The sequence below is a fragment of the Hyaena hyaena genome, unplaced genomic scaffold (assembly GCF_003009895.1).
Source record: "Hyaena hyaena isolate Hyena2069 unplaced genomic scaffold, ASM300989v1 scaffold_688, whole genome shotgun sequence".
NCBI classification, from domain to species: domain Eukaryota; kingdom Metazoa; phylum Chordata; class Mammalia; order Carnivora; family Hyaenidae; genus Hyaena; species Hyaena hyaena.
In genome coordinates, this window is record NW_024081317.1 from 728,054 (window position 1) to 744,490 (window position 16,437).

At 35.7% G+C, this 16,437-nt stretch overlaps 1 long non-coding RNA gene across 1 annotated transcript; it reads left to right on the plus strand.

Moving 5' to 3' along the window:
* The first annotated feature begins 1,561 nt into the window (after window positions 1-1,561).
* LOC120220320 lies at window positions 1,562-15,279 on the plus strand. The gene is made up of 3 exons (XR_005525538.1): window positions 1,562-1,715; window positions 13,838-14,003; window positions 15,218-15,279. It is a non-coding gene; the product is annotated as an uncharacterized LOC120220320 (long non-coding RNA).
* The last annotated feature ends 1,158 nt before the right edge of the window (window positions 15,280-16,437 follow it).

A 16,437-nucleotide genomic window follows, 5' to 3' on the forward strand; every position in this document is an offset into this window, starting at 1 on the left:
GACCTAAATGCCCTTGAAGGTAGTCCTTTAAAGAGATGGTGTGGACAAGGCTCAATACAACTATTGCTTTTATGGATAAATGTTATCTTAAGGGATGGGTTTGTAGCAGACAAGTAGCTGTTCACTTAAAACTGTATCTAACCATTTATAATGGCAAACTGTTTTGATTTAGATAGAAAACAGTTTCTGTTAATTTGCACAGTTTAAAACTGTGAGATCTGTCTCTCGTTGGTAAGAAGCAGTGACATTTGGATGTTTAGTCACCAGGCGGTAGGAATCCTATCTTGTCAGATCTACAGTATCATGCTGTTCATAGTGATAGTACCCAATGATATGAAGCAACATTCTCATTCATATCACTGTGGAGTAAAGGTCTCTGAAAATATTTTCAATCAACCAGTGCAAATTTAGAATTATCCATATGCATTCGTTTCCTGAATTTAATATCATCAACATGATCTGTATCATTTTCATGTCATTTTTACTAATTGCCACACTGGTGACTAATTGAAGTATACTTTAAGCCTAAAGAATATGATTCTATGCTTTATTATCTTCATTAACATTTTATCACTTCTAGCACATATACCATTTCATTAAATTAATGATTTTTAGAAACGTTGACTCAGTTGACAGTTTGCAATACAAAGAAATGAGATGCATAAGTGAATGTATGTTTTATATTTTACAGATTGTGAAATACAGGCTCCTGAGTCGTCTGTGCCAACAACTTTCTTTAGTTAATGGTGTCCCCATTAGTTATATCGTACATATCATGGCAAAAGAAAATAATGAGAGGTTTTGCATCAAGAAAGAACATGTTGTTAAGTCATGAACTGTTTTCTTCCCTTTGCAAGCAAAACTTAAGGATAGGTTTTGCTGGGGCGCCTGAGTGGCTCAGTCAGTTGAACATCTGACTTTGGCTTAGGTCATGACCTCGTGGTTCATGGGTTCAAGTTGTCTGCGGACAACTAGCTCAGAGCTGAAGCCTGTCTTCGAATTCTGTATGTCCCTCACTCTTTGACCCTCTCCTGCTCATGCTGTCTCTCTCTTGCTCTCAAAAATAAATAAAAAAACATTAAAAAATAAATTTAAAAAGGATAGGTTTTGCTAACCAAGAGTTGGTCTTACACAAGTTCCAGGTTATTATCAACTCTTATCATAACCAGTCTAAAAGCTTCCTAATTAGAAAACCTGCACCGACTCTGCCTACTCGCAAATTTCATCTGCAGTCTGTAGCAAAAGGAATGTTTTTCACAAACCAACCATATTGACATCTATTCCATTGCTTAAAAACTTTTAAAGGCTTATTTCTTAATGCTTATTTCTCTTAGAATAAATATTGTATTAGGTAGTGAAAGAATAGCTACTGTAGCCCATGGATCCCAAATTTTATTCACTTAACACAGTGGAAGTTTACTTCTCATTCATGCAGCAGAACAAAACAGGTGTTACTGGTAGGCAAGGTTCAGCCTCATTATGATGTAAGAACCCAGGTTCTACACCGTCATGACTCAGACTTCTCTGCATTCTGATGGAAAAGTAAAGGAAGGGTGAAGAAGTCACGTTGCTTCTTAAACATGTTATCTCAAATATGCACATCAGTTTTAACATCTTCCATTGGCCAGAAATAATTGGGATCTTACTGAATTTTGTCTGGGGATATGTTGCTTCAATGCGAATCCACTTCTGGGGACAGTTTGCCATTATAAATGGTTAGATACAGTTTTAATTGAACAGCTACTTGTCTGCTACCAAACTCATCCCTTAAGATATCATGTAAGATTCTGCCATTTCTGGTCGTTTAAAGCTCTTTTCTCCTTTGGCTCACACTCTTGTTCTTTCTGTCTCCGTCATGTCACATATTTCCTTTTAACATAAAGTTTTTGTATGTTTTACTTTTTTCTTTTGAATCTCAACATAGATGCTATTTGTCAAATTCTTAGCCAGCCTCTCTGACTCCATTTCTTATGCTATATATCCTCATACTTATACTTTACTATGTACCTCTACTCTGCAGCATTTGTGTCTGTTGTTATTTTTACAGTTGGCTGTCTTACTAAGTAAAATATTTCCTAGAATACAAGGTTCACTACAGTGGATATTACGTTTGGTTTCATTCACTCTTTTATTTGTAGCCTCTAATGCAGTCCTTAGCATTTGGTAAAAATTCAGCAAGTACTAAATGAATTAATGCATGACTTACTGGCATTGGCCTAGTACTCTTCAAAACCTTTTAAACTGCTACCATGATCTTCTAAATGCAAACATTCATCATGAGTCAGTGCCTAACTTGTACTCCCACTGAAGCAGACCCTAATTTGAATATTCAGATGAAAGTAGTTTATTACTAGGTTGGGGAACATGAAGGGAAAGTGGTACAGGGAAAGGTAGGTGGCCAATAATTCCAATGGCTTACTTCCATTAAGGAGACTGGAAAGCAATATACTCCTCCTCATCATTAGTTTAGGATTAATGTGGAAGAGAGTTGATTTTCTAGCAGAGATACATCAAACAGAGTGGACTTCTGAGAAAAGGTTCTGGACATCAATATGCAGATATTGGCAGATGGAAGTCCTCTGGCACTTATAACATCTGGATACTTATAACATCTGTCTCAGTTTACCTGATGCCTGGTACTAGTGTAATCATGCAGCTCATGTGTTTTTTGTTTTGTTTTTCTCTCTTACCTTTCTCTAATAGTCATTTTACTGGGCTCTTCTCTAGTCCTGCTGGAATATCACTGACAATGAGTATTCTTAAAGCATGTCTCCCACATATTATGTGCATCCTCAACAGTTCTCAATGAGTATATCCTTTCTGTCTGTTTTTATTTAAATTCCACTTAGTTAGCATACAGTGTAATATTAGTTTCAAGTGTACAATATAGCGACTCAACACTTCCATACTTCACCCTGTGCTCATCACAAGTGCCCTCCTTAATCCCCATCATCTATTTAACCCATTCCCTACCCACAAACTGGTAACACCTCTATAGTTAAGAGACTGTTTCTTAGTTTGTCTCTCTCTCTCTTTTTTTTTCACTTTACTCCTTTGTTTTGCTTCTTAAATTCCACATATGAGTGAAATTATATGGTATTTGTCTTTCTCTGACACCCCTCTTTTGCTTAGCACAATACTCTCCAACTTCATCCATATCATTGCAAATGGCATGATTTTATTCTTTTTATGACTAAGTAATAGTCCACTGTATATATATATATATACACCTCTTCTTTATCCATTTGTTAGTCAGTGGACACTTGGGCCATTTCCATAATTTGGCTATTGTAGATAATGCTGCTATAAACAATGAGGTGTATGTATTTGAGTTAGTGTTTTTTATATTCTTTAGGTAAATATCTAATAGTGCACTTGCTGGATCATAGAGTAGTCATGTTTTTAACTTTGTCTAGAGTGCTGCACAAGTTTGCATTCTCACCAACAGTACAAAAGCATTCCCCTTTTCCCACATCCTCAACAACACCTGTTGTTTCTTGTGTTGTTGATTGTAGCCATTCTGACAGGTATGAGGTGATATCTCAATGAAGTTTTGATTTACATTTCTGTACATTTTTTAAATGTTTCTCTTCATCGTCTGTATGTCTACTTTGGAAAAATACGTAATCATATCTTCTGCCCATTTTTAATTGGATTATTCACTTTCTGGGTATTGAGTTTTAGAAGTTCTTTATATATTTTGGATACTAACCTGTTATTGAATATGTCATTACCATATTTCTTCTCCCATTCTGCAGATTGCTTTTGATTTTGTTGATTATTAATTAATTAATTAATTGATTGATTGATTATTTTTGCCGTGCAGAAGCTTTTGATTTTGATGTAGTCACAATAGTTTATTTTTGTTTCCTTTGCCTCAGAAGACTCATCTAGAAGGAAGCTGCTATGGGCAGTGTCAAAGAAGTTCCGGCTTGTGCTCTTTTCTAAGATTTTTATATTCACGTTTCACATTTAGGTTTTTAAACCATTTTGAATTAATTTTTGTGTATGGTGTAAGAAAGTGGTCCAGTTTCATTCCTTTGCATATTTCTTTTTTTTTTCTTTTGCCTATTTCGGTCCAGTTTTCCCAACAGCATTTGTTGGAGACTATCTTTTTCCCATTGAATGTTCTTGCCTGCATTGCAGAAGGTTAATGGACCATATAGTTGTGGGTTCATTTCTGGGGTTTCTGTTCTGTACGTTTGATCTTTGTGTCTGTTTTTGTGCCAGTACCATACTATTTTGGTTATTATAGCTTTGTAATATTAACTTGAAGTCCAGAATTGTGATGCACTAGCTTTGCTTTTCTTTTTCAAGATTGCTTTGGCTGTTTGGGCTCTTTTGTGGTTCCATACAAATGTTAGTATTGTTCGTTCTAGCCTTGTGAAAATAGATATTGGTATTTATATAGAGATTGCATGAAATGTGTAGATTGCTTTGTGGAATATAGACATTTTGACAAAATTTGTTCTTCCAGTCTATGAGCATAGAATGTCTTTCCATTTCTTTATGTCATCTTTTATTTCTTTCATCAGTGTTTTATAGTTTTCACAGTTAACAGGTCTTTCACATCTTTGGTTAGGTTTATTCCTATGTATCTTATTATTTTTGTGCAGTTGTCAATGACATTAATTTCTTTATTTCTCTTTCTGCTTCTTCACTTTTGGTGTATAGAAATCCAACAGATTTCTGTACATTATTATTATTATTATTTTATCCTGAGACTTTGCTGAATTTATCAGTACTAACAGTTTTCTGGTGGAGTCTTTTGAGTATTCTGTATACAGTATCATGTCATCTGCAAATAATAAAAGTTTTACTTCTTTCCTGACAATTTAGATGCTTTTTATTTATTTTTGCTGTCTGATTGCTGTAACTGGGATTTTCAGTGCTATCTTGAGGAAATGGTGAGAGTAGACATCCTTGTCTTGTTCCTGACCACAGAGGAAAAGTCCTCAGTTTTCTCCCATTAAGGATGATATTAGTTGTGGGTTTTTCATATATGGCCTTCATTATGTTGAGGTATGTCTCCTCCTAAACCTAATATATTGAGAATTGAGAATATTTTTTATCATGAATGGATGTTCTACTTATGCTTTTTATGCATCTATTGAAATAATGGTATGGTTCTTGTCCTTACTTTTATTAATGTGGTATATGATGTTGATTGATTTGCAAATATTGAACCACACTTGGAACACAGGAATAAATCCCACTTGATGGTAGTGAATGTGGCTTTAATGTATTGTTAGATTCAGTTTCCTAGTATTTTGTTGAGGATTTTTGCTTTTATGTTTACAAGATATATTGGACTTAGCTCTCTTTTTTTGTAACATCTTACTCTTTTGGTACTAGGGTAATGCTGGCATCCTAGAATGCATTTGGAAGTTTTCTTTCCTTTTCCATTCTTTTGGAATAGCTTGAAAAAATAGGTAATAACTTCTTTATTTTTTATTTTGATAATTAATTGTCAAGTTAGCTAACATACAATGTAGTCTTGGCTTTGGGATTAGATTCCCATGATTCATCCCTTACATACAACACCCAGTGCTCGTCCCAACAAGTGCCTTCCTCAATGCCCGCCTCCCTTTCACCCCCTTCCCACTCCCCACCTCCATCAGCCCTCACTTTATTCTCTGTATTTAAGTGCAGGAGGCCGAGCCGGCTCTGGCTGGTCCAGGGGTCCCTGAAGGATGGACAGTGTCGGTGAGAGAGAGAGAGTGAGAGAGCCCCGAGATTCTTTCTGATCACCAGGCAGCCATCTCTGTCCTGGCGGTTTTGGTGTCTTTATTTAAAGGTTCAGGAAAAACATGAAGTCAGAGAAAGGAATTTCTACAATGGGATGCCTTTTGCGATAACAAGTTTTTGATATTCTGCAGAATTATCCCAGTCGTAGTGAATTTACAACGAAAGAATTAACAGGATGCTCTTAGTGAAAAACAGGATAACATATAGGTTAAATTGTATATAGATAAGCTAGGAGTCATTCTGTCTGGCTTTCAAGAGGATGAATGTTTCTGAATTGGTTTGTTTGTAGAAACTATCATGGGGGCCCTAAATGTGTCAGTCTTTGCACCTGGGTTTATGTTTTAGCTACTCTTATCTATTCTCATCCCAGCTGCCAGTGCAAGGGAAGGTGTTTGTGGAATGTAGGCCTTGAGGAAGGGACTGCTATGCTTCACCAATTAGCAAAGATATATAAGATATATGTAGTAACTATGTTCTGCCCTAACCCCAAAATAGGCTCTTTGTCTCGGGGCTCAATTGTAATTCTTGTGTTCTTAACCCCCTTTATTATCTAAGTCTAGGGTCTGCAAGGCCCATAGGAAGAGCCTTTTGACAATCACCCACAGAGCTTTCATCTAAAATCTCTTTTGTAAAGGCAGGAATATGCTTTTCCTTATGAGGTATCTATGTTCAGAACATTGGTCTGATATGGAATATTGTGAGGCCTGGTCAATACCAGTAGCCTCATTTCCAACATGAGCCAATAATAGCAGAAGGAGATACCAGTTTTCATTTCTCATGGCAGGAGCTGTGCAAACACTGCCATTTCCTTGCTGTGATTGCCATCCAGAGAGGCCGGTGCAGCTCCCGGCATTTTAGAGTCTCTTATGGTTTGTAATTATTTTTCCTTCCCTTCCCCTAGGTCTTCTGTTAAGTCTCAAATTACACATATGAGTGAAATCATATGATATCTATCTTTCTCTGATTGACTTATTTCACTTAGCATAATACCCTCCAGTTCGATCCATGTTGTTGCAAATGGCAGGATTTTATTATTTTTCATCACTGAGTAGTATCCCAGCGTGTATCCCAGCGTGTGTATGTGTGTGTGTGTGTGTGTGTGTGTGCATATAATATATATATATAATCTTCTTTATCTGTTCATCAGTTGATGAGCATTTGGGCTCTTTCCAAAATTTGTCTATTGTTGACAGTGCTGCTATAAACATTGAGGTACATGTGCCCCTGTGAGTCAGCATTTCTGTATCTTTTGGATAAATTCTTAGTAGTGCTATTGCTGGGTCATAGGGTAGTTCTATTTTTAATTTTTCTGAGGTACCTCAGCGCTTTCCCAGAATGGCTGCAGCAGTTGCATTCCCACCAACAGTGCAAGAGGGTTCCCCTTTCTCCACATCCTTACCCACATTTGTTGTTTTCTGAATTGGATAATAACTCTTTTTTAAATGTTTGGTAGAATTTGTTTCTGAAGATAACTCATCCTGGACTTGTGTTTATTAGGAGTTTTTTGATTACTGATCCAATTTTTTTAACGTTTAATTTTGAGAGACAGAGAGACAGAGAGCAAGGGAAGGTCAGAGATAGAGGGAGACAGAGTGTGAAACAGGAGCCAGGCTCTGAACTCTCAGCACAGAGCCCAGTGTGAGGCTCAACTCATGAGCCGTGTGATCATGACTTGAGCCAAAGTCGGACACTTAACCAACTGAGTCACTCAGGTACCCTGATAACTGATTCAATTTTTTGTTGGTTATCAAGCTGTTCAAATTTTCTATTTCTTTCTGTTTCAGTTTTGGTAGTTTATACATTTCCAGGAATATATCCACGTCTTTTAGGTTGTCAATTTGTTGGCATATAATTTTTCACAATATTCTCTTATAATTACTTGTATTTCTTTGGTATTTGTATTAGTTGTTAATTCTCCTCTCTCATTTATGATTTTATTTATTTGGGCGCTTTCTCTTCTTTTATAAGTATGACTAGAGGCTTATCAATTTTATTAAATTTTTCAGAGAACCAGCTTCTAGTTTCACCAACCTGTTCTCCTGTTTTTGTAGTTTTTATATCATTTATTTCTGCTCTAATCTTTACTATTTCCCTCCTTCTGCTGGCTTTACACTTTGTTGTTCTCTTTCTGCCTCTTTTAGGTGTAAGATTAGGTTGTTTATTTGAGATTTTTCTTGTTTCTCTTTTTATAAATATATTTTTTAATGTTTATTTATCTTTAAGAGAGAGAGACACAGTGTATGAGCAGGGAAGGGGCAGAGAGAGAGAGACACACAAAATATAAAGCAGACACCAGGCTCTGAACTGTCAGCATAGAGCCAGACATGGGACTCGAACCCACAAACCATGAGATCATGACCTGAACCGAAGTCAGATTCTTAACCCACTGAGCCACCCAGGCACCCCTCTTGCTTCTTGTGTTAGGCCTGTATTGCTATATAGTTCTTTCTTAGGACTGCTTTTGCTGAATTTCAAAGGTTTTACAGTGTTGTATTTCCATTTTCATTTGTTTCTATGTATTTTTTTAATTTCTTCTTTGATTTCCTGGTTAACCCATTCATTGTTTAGTAGCATGTTATTTAACTTCTGTGTATTTGTGGTCTTTCCAGATTTATTTATTGAATAGCATTGAGTTCAGGAAAGGTGCAAGGGATAACTTTGATCTTGAATTTGGTGACGCCTGGTTTGTGGACAAATATGTGGTCTATTGTGGAGAATGTGTCAAGGTTCCACATGCACCTTGAAAAGAATGTGTATTCTGCTGTTTCAGCATGGAATGTTGTCTGTCTGGTCCAGTGTGCCACTCACAGCTATTGTTTTCTTGTTTATTTTCTGTTTATATGATCTATCTACTGATATAAGTGGGTATTAAAGTCCCCTACTATTATTGTATTATTATTGATTAGTTCCTTTATGTTTGTCATTATTTTATGTATTTGGGTGCATAAATGTTTATAATTGCTTTATCTTTTTGTTGGAATGCCCTCTTTATTATTATACAGTGCCTTTGTCTCTTTTTACAGTCTTTTTTTAAAAGTCTAGTTTGTCCATTGTAAGTATTGCTACTTCAGCTTTCTTTTGACATAAATAGCATGATAACTGTATCTCTGTCCCTTCACTTTCCACCTGCAGGTGTCTTTAGATCTAAAAGGAGTCTCTTGTAGGCAGTATATAGATGGGTCTTATTTTTTATGCATTCTGACGCTCTGTGCCTTTTGATTGGAGTGTTTCGTCCATTTACAAAGTATGTATGTATGTATGTATGTATGTATTTGTTTTTAGTTATTTAAGTGTTTATATTTGAGAGAGAGAGAGAGGAAAGGTGGGGGGGTGCAGAGGATCTGAAGCAGGCTCTGTGCTGACAACAGAGAGCTTGATGAGGGCTTAAATTCACAAATATTAAATCATGACCTGAGCTGAAGTTAGATGCTTAACTGAGCTACCCAAGTGTCCCCAAAGTATTTATTGTTAGATAAATATTTATAACGATTTTATTATTTGTTTTGTCCTTGTTTCTGGAGATTTTCTCTGATCCTTTTTTCTTTTTCTCTCTTATGTATTTTGCTTTTATTTGATTTTTTCTTTAGATACATTTGGATTCCTTTCTCTTTATTCTCTGCATGCTTATTAGTGCTTTTTAATATATGGTTATTGTTAGTTTGGTATATAAACTTTCCGCATATAGAAGTCTATTTAAGTTGATGGTCATTTAAGTTATAACCCATTCTTCTCTTTTCCCCGTGTTTTAAGTATATGTTATATATTTTATATCCTGTTTTGGGTGTGAGTTCCTTGACTGATTTTTCACAAAAATATACATTATCTTACTGCTTTTGTGTTTCTCACCTTTAGACTGTCATCTTTGGTCTCTTATTCCACTCAAAGAGTCTCCTTTATTATTTCTTGCAAGGTTCATTTAAAATCGTGAACTCCTTTAGTTTTTCTTTGTCTGGGAAACTCTTTTATTTCTCCTTCTCTTCTGAATGATAGCTATGCTGGATAGAGTATTGTTGGGTGCAGATTTTCCCCTTCCAGCACTTTGAATACATCATACCACTCCCTTCTGGCTTGCAAAGTTTCTGTTGAAAAGATCTTCTGCTAGCCTTCAGGGTTTTTCATTATAAGTTAAAAACTTTTGTCTTGATCCTTTTAAGATTTTTTTTTCTTTATCATTATATTTGAAAATTAAATTCCAATACATCTTGGTATCAGGCTGCTTTTGTTGATTTTGATGGGATTTTCCTGTGCCTTCTGGAATTGGATGTCTGTTTCCTTCCCAGATTAAGGAAATTTTCTTCTATTATTTCTTCAAATAAATTTTCATCCTCTTTTCTTCTTCTGGGGTTCCTATAATACAAATGTTATTACATACGATGCAGTCACTGAATTCTTTAAGTCTATTCTTGTTTTATATAATTCTTCTTTCTCTCTTTTTTTAAAGTTCCTTGCTTTCCATTACTTTTCTGATAGGTCATTAATTCATTTCTCTGAATCTTCAGGCTTACTGTTTATTGCATTAAGTGTTTCTAATCTCAGTTATTGCACTCTTCATTTTTGATTATTTCTTTTTGCACTCTTGTATCTCTGTGGTAAGGGTCTCACTAATATCTTCTATTATTTTCTCAAATCCAGTGAGTGGACTTATTATGGACTTATTATGATCATTATGTTAAATTCTCCTTCAGGCATGTTACTTATATCTGTTTCTCTTTGGTTTCTGGCCATGGCCTCATCTTGTTCTTTCTCTGGGATAAATTTCTCTGTTTTCTCATTTTGCCTAAGTCTCTGTTGCTTATTTATCTTAGCCAATAAGTCTCCTGCTCCTGAAAGTAATGGCCTTATGAAGAAGCAGTCATGTAGTGCGCAGGGCCTGGCCCTTCAGGGAGTGTCTCCGGTGTGTGCTATGTGCACTCTGCTACTGTCTTCTGGCTGCTTTATCCATCAGGCCAGTCATCCCAGAGCGTATCCATGCCTGCTGTGAGCAGTGTTTGGTCCCTGACCTGTATGTGGGGAGTTTTAACTAGGTATGCTGTGGTCTGCTTGTGACATAAGACCTGTTACACCTCCACCTCCACAAAACTCTTAGGTATGGTGTTGAGGTGTGGGCAGGAGTGTGCTGATTCTCAGGGGGAAGGGGCCCACTGCCCTGGAACTGGAACAAGCCTGGCTGAAAAGGGTAGTCTCACTGGACTGCAGGGGTGTCGGGCTTGGTGTAAGCAACTTAGGCAGCCTATGCTGTGCGGCTTTCTGCAGGTGTCTCTGTGTTTATGCTGAGAGGGAAGTGAGGGAAATGGCACTGGTCAGCATCTTTGTTCCCAGAGAGATCTCTCTATGAACTCTGGTTCAGGGATGTGCTCCAAGAAGATCAAATAATTTCCCCACTGTGTGCCTCAGACACTTTTCCAAAAAAAATTTTTAATGGTTATTTATTTTTGAGAGAGAAAGAAAAACAGCACAAGCAGGGAAGGGGCAGAGAGAGAGACACACACACAAAACCTGAAGCAGGCTTCAGGCTCTGAGCTGTCAGCACAGAGCCCAACGTGGGGCTTGAACCCACAAACTGACTTGAGCCAAAGTCAGGCACTTAATCCACTGAGCCACCGCTGCCTCAGATGCTTTTTAGATTGCTATTTCCATGTTGTCTGTCCCTGGGTTGTTTGCCTGACTTCTCTCCAAGCCCAGTGCAGTGCCCGCCTGGCTTTGTTCCAGCCATGCCTGCTGATCTTTAAATCTTCAGGCTTTACATCCCCACTGGTTGCAAGAACTCAAGAAATCCATCCCTTCTCATTTTCTAAGCCAATGGCTATGGAGAACGGTTTTCCCTGTGCATTCCTCTCTCTCTTGCCCTTCTCTGCAACCATGGCTTCTTCCCCTCTGCACCAGATAGGAATGCCTTTGTACTTTCCTACCTTCTTCAATGTGGCATCTTCTCTTTCTGTAGTTGTGGAGTTTGTTCAGTCAGTGTTTAGGTCAATGTCTGGGGCATTTAGGGTGATTTGATAGTTACCTAGTTGAATTCATGAGATGGGGTGAGCTCGGGACCCTCCTACTCTGCCTCCACCTTCCCATCTCTATAGTATTCTTTATTCAGCCCCAACTCTTGCCCTACTTTCGTATAAATTAGTTTTATTATGCTTTTTTCCCCTCTCTTGACATCCATTATCAAATTCTCTCCTCTGATATGTTCTTGTGTATTCTACATAGCTTCCTTGATCCCCTTTACCTAGAATAATCTTGGCTTTTTGAATTTTCATTTATTCTTTAAGACAGCATTCAAATTTAAGCCTCGTTATTAGAAAGTTTAATCTTAGAATTGTCCAAGTGGATTACTTTGGAGGTGATTAGTTTGCCATTCCTGTATAGTTTTAAGTTCAAATTTGGCAAAAATGTGGTGGAAGTATCCAAGGGAGACCTGATGAGCCATGTATTGAATATCCAGACTTCCTAATGTCTTCTTATTCTGTGATTCTATTAACTCCTTCCTAATTAGTCCAGGTAGTATTGCTCATTTTGTGAAATGCCTGTGACATACAAAGTTTTAACTAGGATTTTAGAACTAATCACATGCACTTGTATATTCTATGGCAATTTTATATGCATGTTTCTCATCTCTGCTAGATGATAAATTCTCAGAGGGCAGAGATGTACCATAATACAATCTATATCTCAGAGTGCCAGTATTTTGCTTACAGGAAGAACTACAAGTATCTGAAACAAGTCAATACATTTTTCAGTGACCTTCACAAAGTTTTATTTTACTTACTTCATCCACCTAACAGGTACCGGGTATGAGATGAACCAAGCTGCACTGACCATGAACATAGGCTGTATGGCACTATATGTCTCTAATGTCAGTGAATATTTCCCTCAGAAAATACATATAAAAACCCATTTGGTTATCTTATTTCTAGAAATCATATGTCAGACGTTTCACTGTTGATGAGTAAATAGCAATATACATTTTCTTTAGGTTAATTATGAGGGTGAACTGGAAATGGTTACAGTCAATTCTAGGATATGAAGGGAATTTTTCCAGTACTCACACCATGGCCATTATCTGATAATTATGCCACACTCCAGGGGGAACTCACATCCCGTGTATGTGTTTGTATTATGTTTCTGTCCATTTCAGTTTTTACAGATTGGGCCTGGGGTATATATTTGCAAAACAGGAAAATACTAGATCTTTCTACTATTAAATATATTGGCTGAGTGCAAAAATAAGAGTTTTCAGCCATACAGGGAAAAGTACAATATAAAATCTAATATACTGTTATTGAGTAGAAATTCACTTTTAACAGTTCGTCTTTTGCTCCTTGAAATATACTATATTTTCTCTATTCATATACAGGTTTAATTTTTCGTTCTCACCCTTTCTAGCATACATTCACTCACATACTACCTTGCCACAATTCCATGCTGTTTCTCTTTTCATTATCAAGATTAACCATCACAGTGATAAATTAAATACACTATTTTAACAATTATATTGCAATTTTTTCTTGTATCAGGTCCACTTCTTTTTAATTTTATTCACAAAGCTAGCACATTTTTTGGTGATTTCTCTCTATCATCATCACTACCCCACATACAAGGGGGAAAACAAGGCAACACTGAAAGTAAAAATATTAATTAAGCTAAACACCAAATTATTCCACATCTGGCTCAACAGCACTTTTTTGTTTTCTGTTTTTTGGTTTTGTTTGTTTGTTTTTTCTTAGGTAAGAAACAGGCTAGTATCTTGAAAGTCAAAGTTCGGTTCTTGGATAATTTACACTGTTAACACTTGGCTTGTTAGAAGGATAACCTCAGACTGTCTCAGATCTAATAAATCACAATTCACATTTTATTAAGTTCCTTAAGTGCTTTATATGCAAATTTTGGTCATGTGGGACATGGATATTACTTTATTAAAGATAGATATCTTCCAATATCTTTTGCTTTAATAGTCAAACTTCTTAGTTTTAGCTGATTACCAAGTTAACCATCAAGAGAATACATTTCTCAGTTTTCCTTGCACTGTGGTGTAGCTATGGGACAAAGTTTCTGGCCGGTGGAATATGCTTGGGATGCTGTCTGTGATTTCTAGGTTATACCTGGAAAGTGAGTGCAAGGGAACCCTCGTCCTTCTCCACTCGCTGCTTCCTGGTAGATGGTGATAGTTTCAGCATCTAAATTGGAATCAAAATGAAGAAGCCATATATTAAAGATGAGTAAACCAGCGCTGGACTACTACACTAACTATGAACTGCTTGGTGAGAAAAAAACAAAAATGTCTTATCTCTTTAAAGGGACCCCTGTTTTGTCTTTTTATTATTACCACCGTTTCATGGCTACTAACTAAATGTTGACTGTATTTTCATCATTTTATATAAACTACCCATTTAATGACACAAAAGAAGATACAGTAAATTGTATTTCTAAATTATAATGACTTTTTCAGTAGCTGAATGAATCATCTCAGTGCAACCCAATGATTAACCCAAGTCAATAACTATTTTATCTCTTTGGCAACTTCCAAATTCATACTATTTAGTAGCTTTTGAGTTAAAGCTATGTCACTCTTTAGCAGGTCAAACAATCAAAATATTACCAGGAAAAAAAAGTCATAAAACCAGCCCTGGAGTGTACAGCATAATTAAACAATTCTTTATCTTTCTGATTTTGAATATTAATTTTGGTCTTCTATCTTAAATCCCACATAATTGCATTTTTTCTGATTATACAGTTTTATACTTGGCAAAACAAACAGTATTTAACTTAGGGACTTATCTTTCTATAGCAGGAGCCCCTCGAGTTTTAGGACCTATCCCTGACACACTGCCCTGCATACAGAATACTTTCATTTCCGTAGTCTTTCCCTGCTTCAGTTTTGGTTTGAGCAGATGTTATTTTTAATACTATTTTTTAGAATAGTTTTAGATTTACCAAAAAGTTACAAAGATAAAACAGAGTTTCCTTATATCTCACACCCGGTTTCCCTTATTATTAATGTTTTGCATTAGGCTGGTATATTTGTTATAATTGATGAACCACCAGCGATGTATTATTATTATTAAGTAAATTCATTCAGCTACCTTGATTTTTACTTAATTCCCTTTTACTGTTCCAGGATCCCAACTAGTTTTATTTAGTTATAGTGTCTCCTTAGAGTCTTCCATTTTGTCACGGTTTCTCATACTTTCCTTTTTTTTTTTTTTTTTTTTTAACATGATGTTGGCCTTTCTGTTTTGTTTTGGTAAGGGGTTACTGGTTAGGTATTTTGTTGGCTTCTTCTCTATTGCAGTTTGACTGTTGTTTCTCTCATTATTAAACTACAGTGGTGGGTTTTTGAGAAGAAGGTCACAGAGATACAGTGTCATTCATCACATCGTATCAAGTGTACATACCATCTATATGATCTATGTCTTGATATTGACCTTGATCACCTGGCTGAAATAGTACTTCTCAAATATCTATTATTCTTTAGGTTACCTTTCCACGTTGTCCTCTTTGGAAGCTGGTCATATGCACAGCCTACATTTATGGAGTGGTGAGTTATGTGCCTCCTCTTTGAAGGTGGAATAAATATGTAATTTGAACAGAATTTTTATGCACATTTCTTTACTTTTTATTTTTGTCTTAAAGTTAATCTTATAAGATAATGCCACTTCTGAATATCTGGTAAGCATATTTTAGGAAAGCCTAATTTTCCATATCTTCAAATCCATGTTTAAAAAGACTAACGTAAATTTCTGCATGATTTAATTATGGAAATAACTTTTGTGGGCAATATACTAGTGTAAGGAAGATATTTTAACGCAACAGTTTTAACTAATTTATTTTTTATTTATTTAACTAATTTATTTAACTAATTTATTATTTAACAGTTTTAACTAATTTATTTTTTATTTATTTTTTTATTTATTTAACTAATTTATTTATTACCTAATTTATTGATTGCTCACTGTGTAAAAAGAATGGTTCTGGGTAGTTTCCATGTATTATTTAATTGGTATTAAAATCACTATATTCTAAGAATGCACATATTATTAATCTACCACTGGGGCTCAGAGAAATTAGATAATTTTCTCAACTATTCAAAACCATAAAAATAATGGATCAGGGAATTTAGTCTGGCCTCATTTAAGAAGGATTTGGTGATAATTATAAGATTGGCATTATGTATTCAAATATTATGTTAAGGCTAAAGCAGTTTATTCATCGAAACAGAAAACACATCAACTGAAAGTTTCAGCTGTGAATGATTTTTATTTCAATTTTTATATAATAACAACCTCATGGTCCAATCTGATCACCCCAAACCACTCAAGTTTCAAATGCTGAGGCATCCACATAACTTGGTCATCTGAGAATATATCAAGATTTATATTTAGAAATCTCAAATGTTTTGAGTGAGTCAAGGCCTCTAGGAAAAAATATAAGTTTTGTCTCCTCAGTATATCCTCAAAGATGATTTTTAACCACTCATAATTGAGGATGATAGAAGGTAGGTAAGTTTTTAATTTTGTTTTGTTTTTGTTGTTGATGGAATATGAATGAATTTCACACATGATTGAAACCTTTCCATTTGTGATCTGAGGAATATACAAGTGTTTCCTATTTTCATTGTACCAATTTACTAGGATGTAATTGCATAACAAAATTCACAGGCAACTGGAAAATTTTACAATGATATCATGGCAGGCA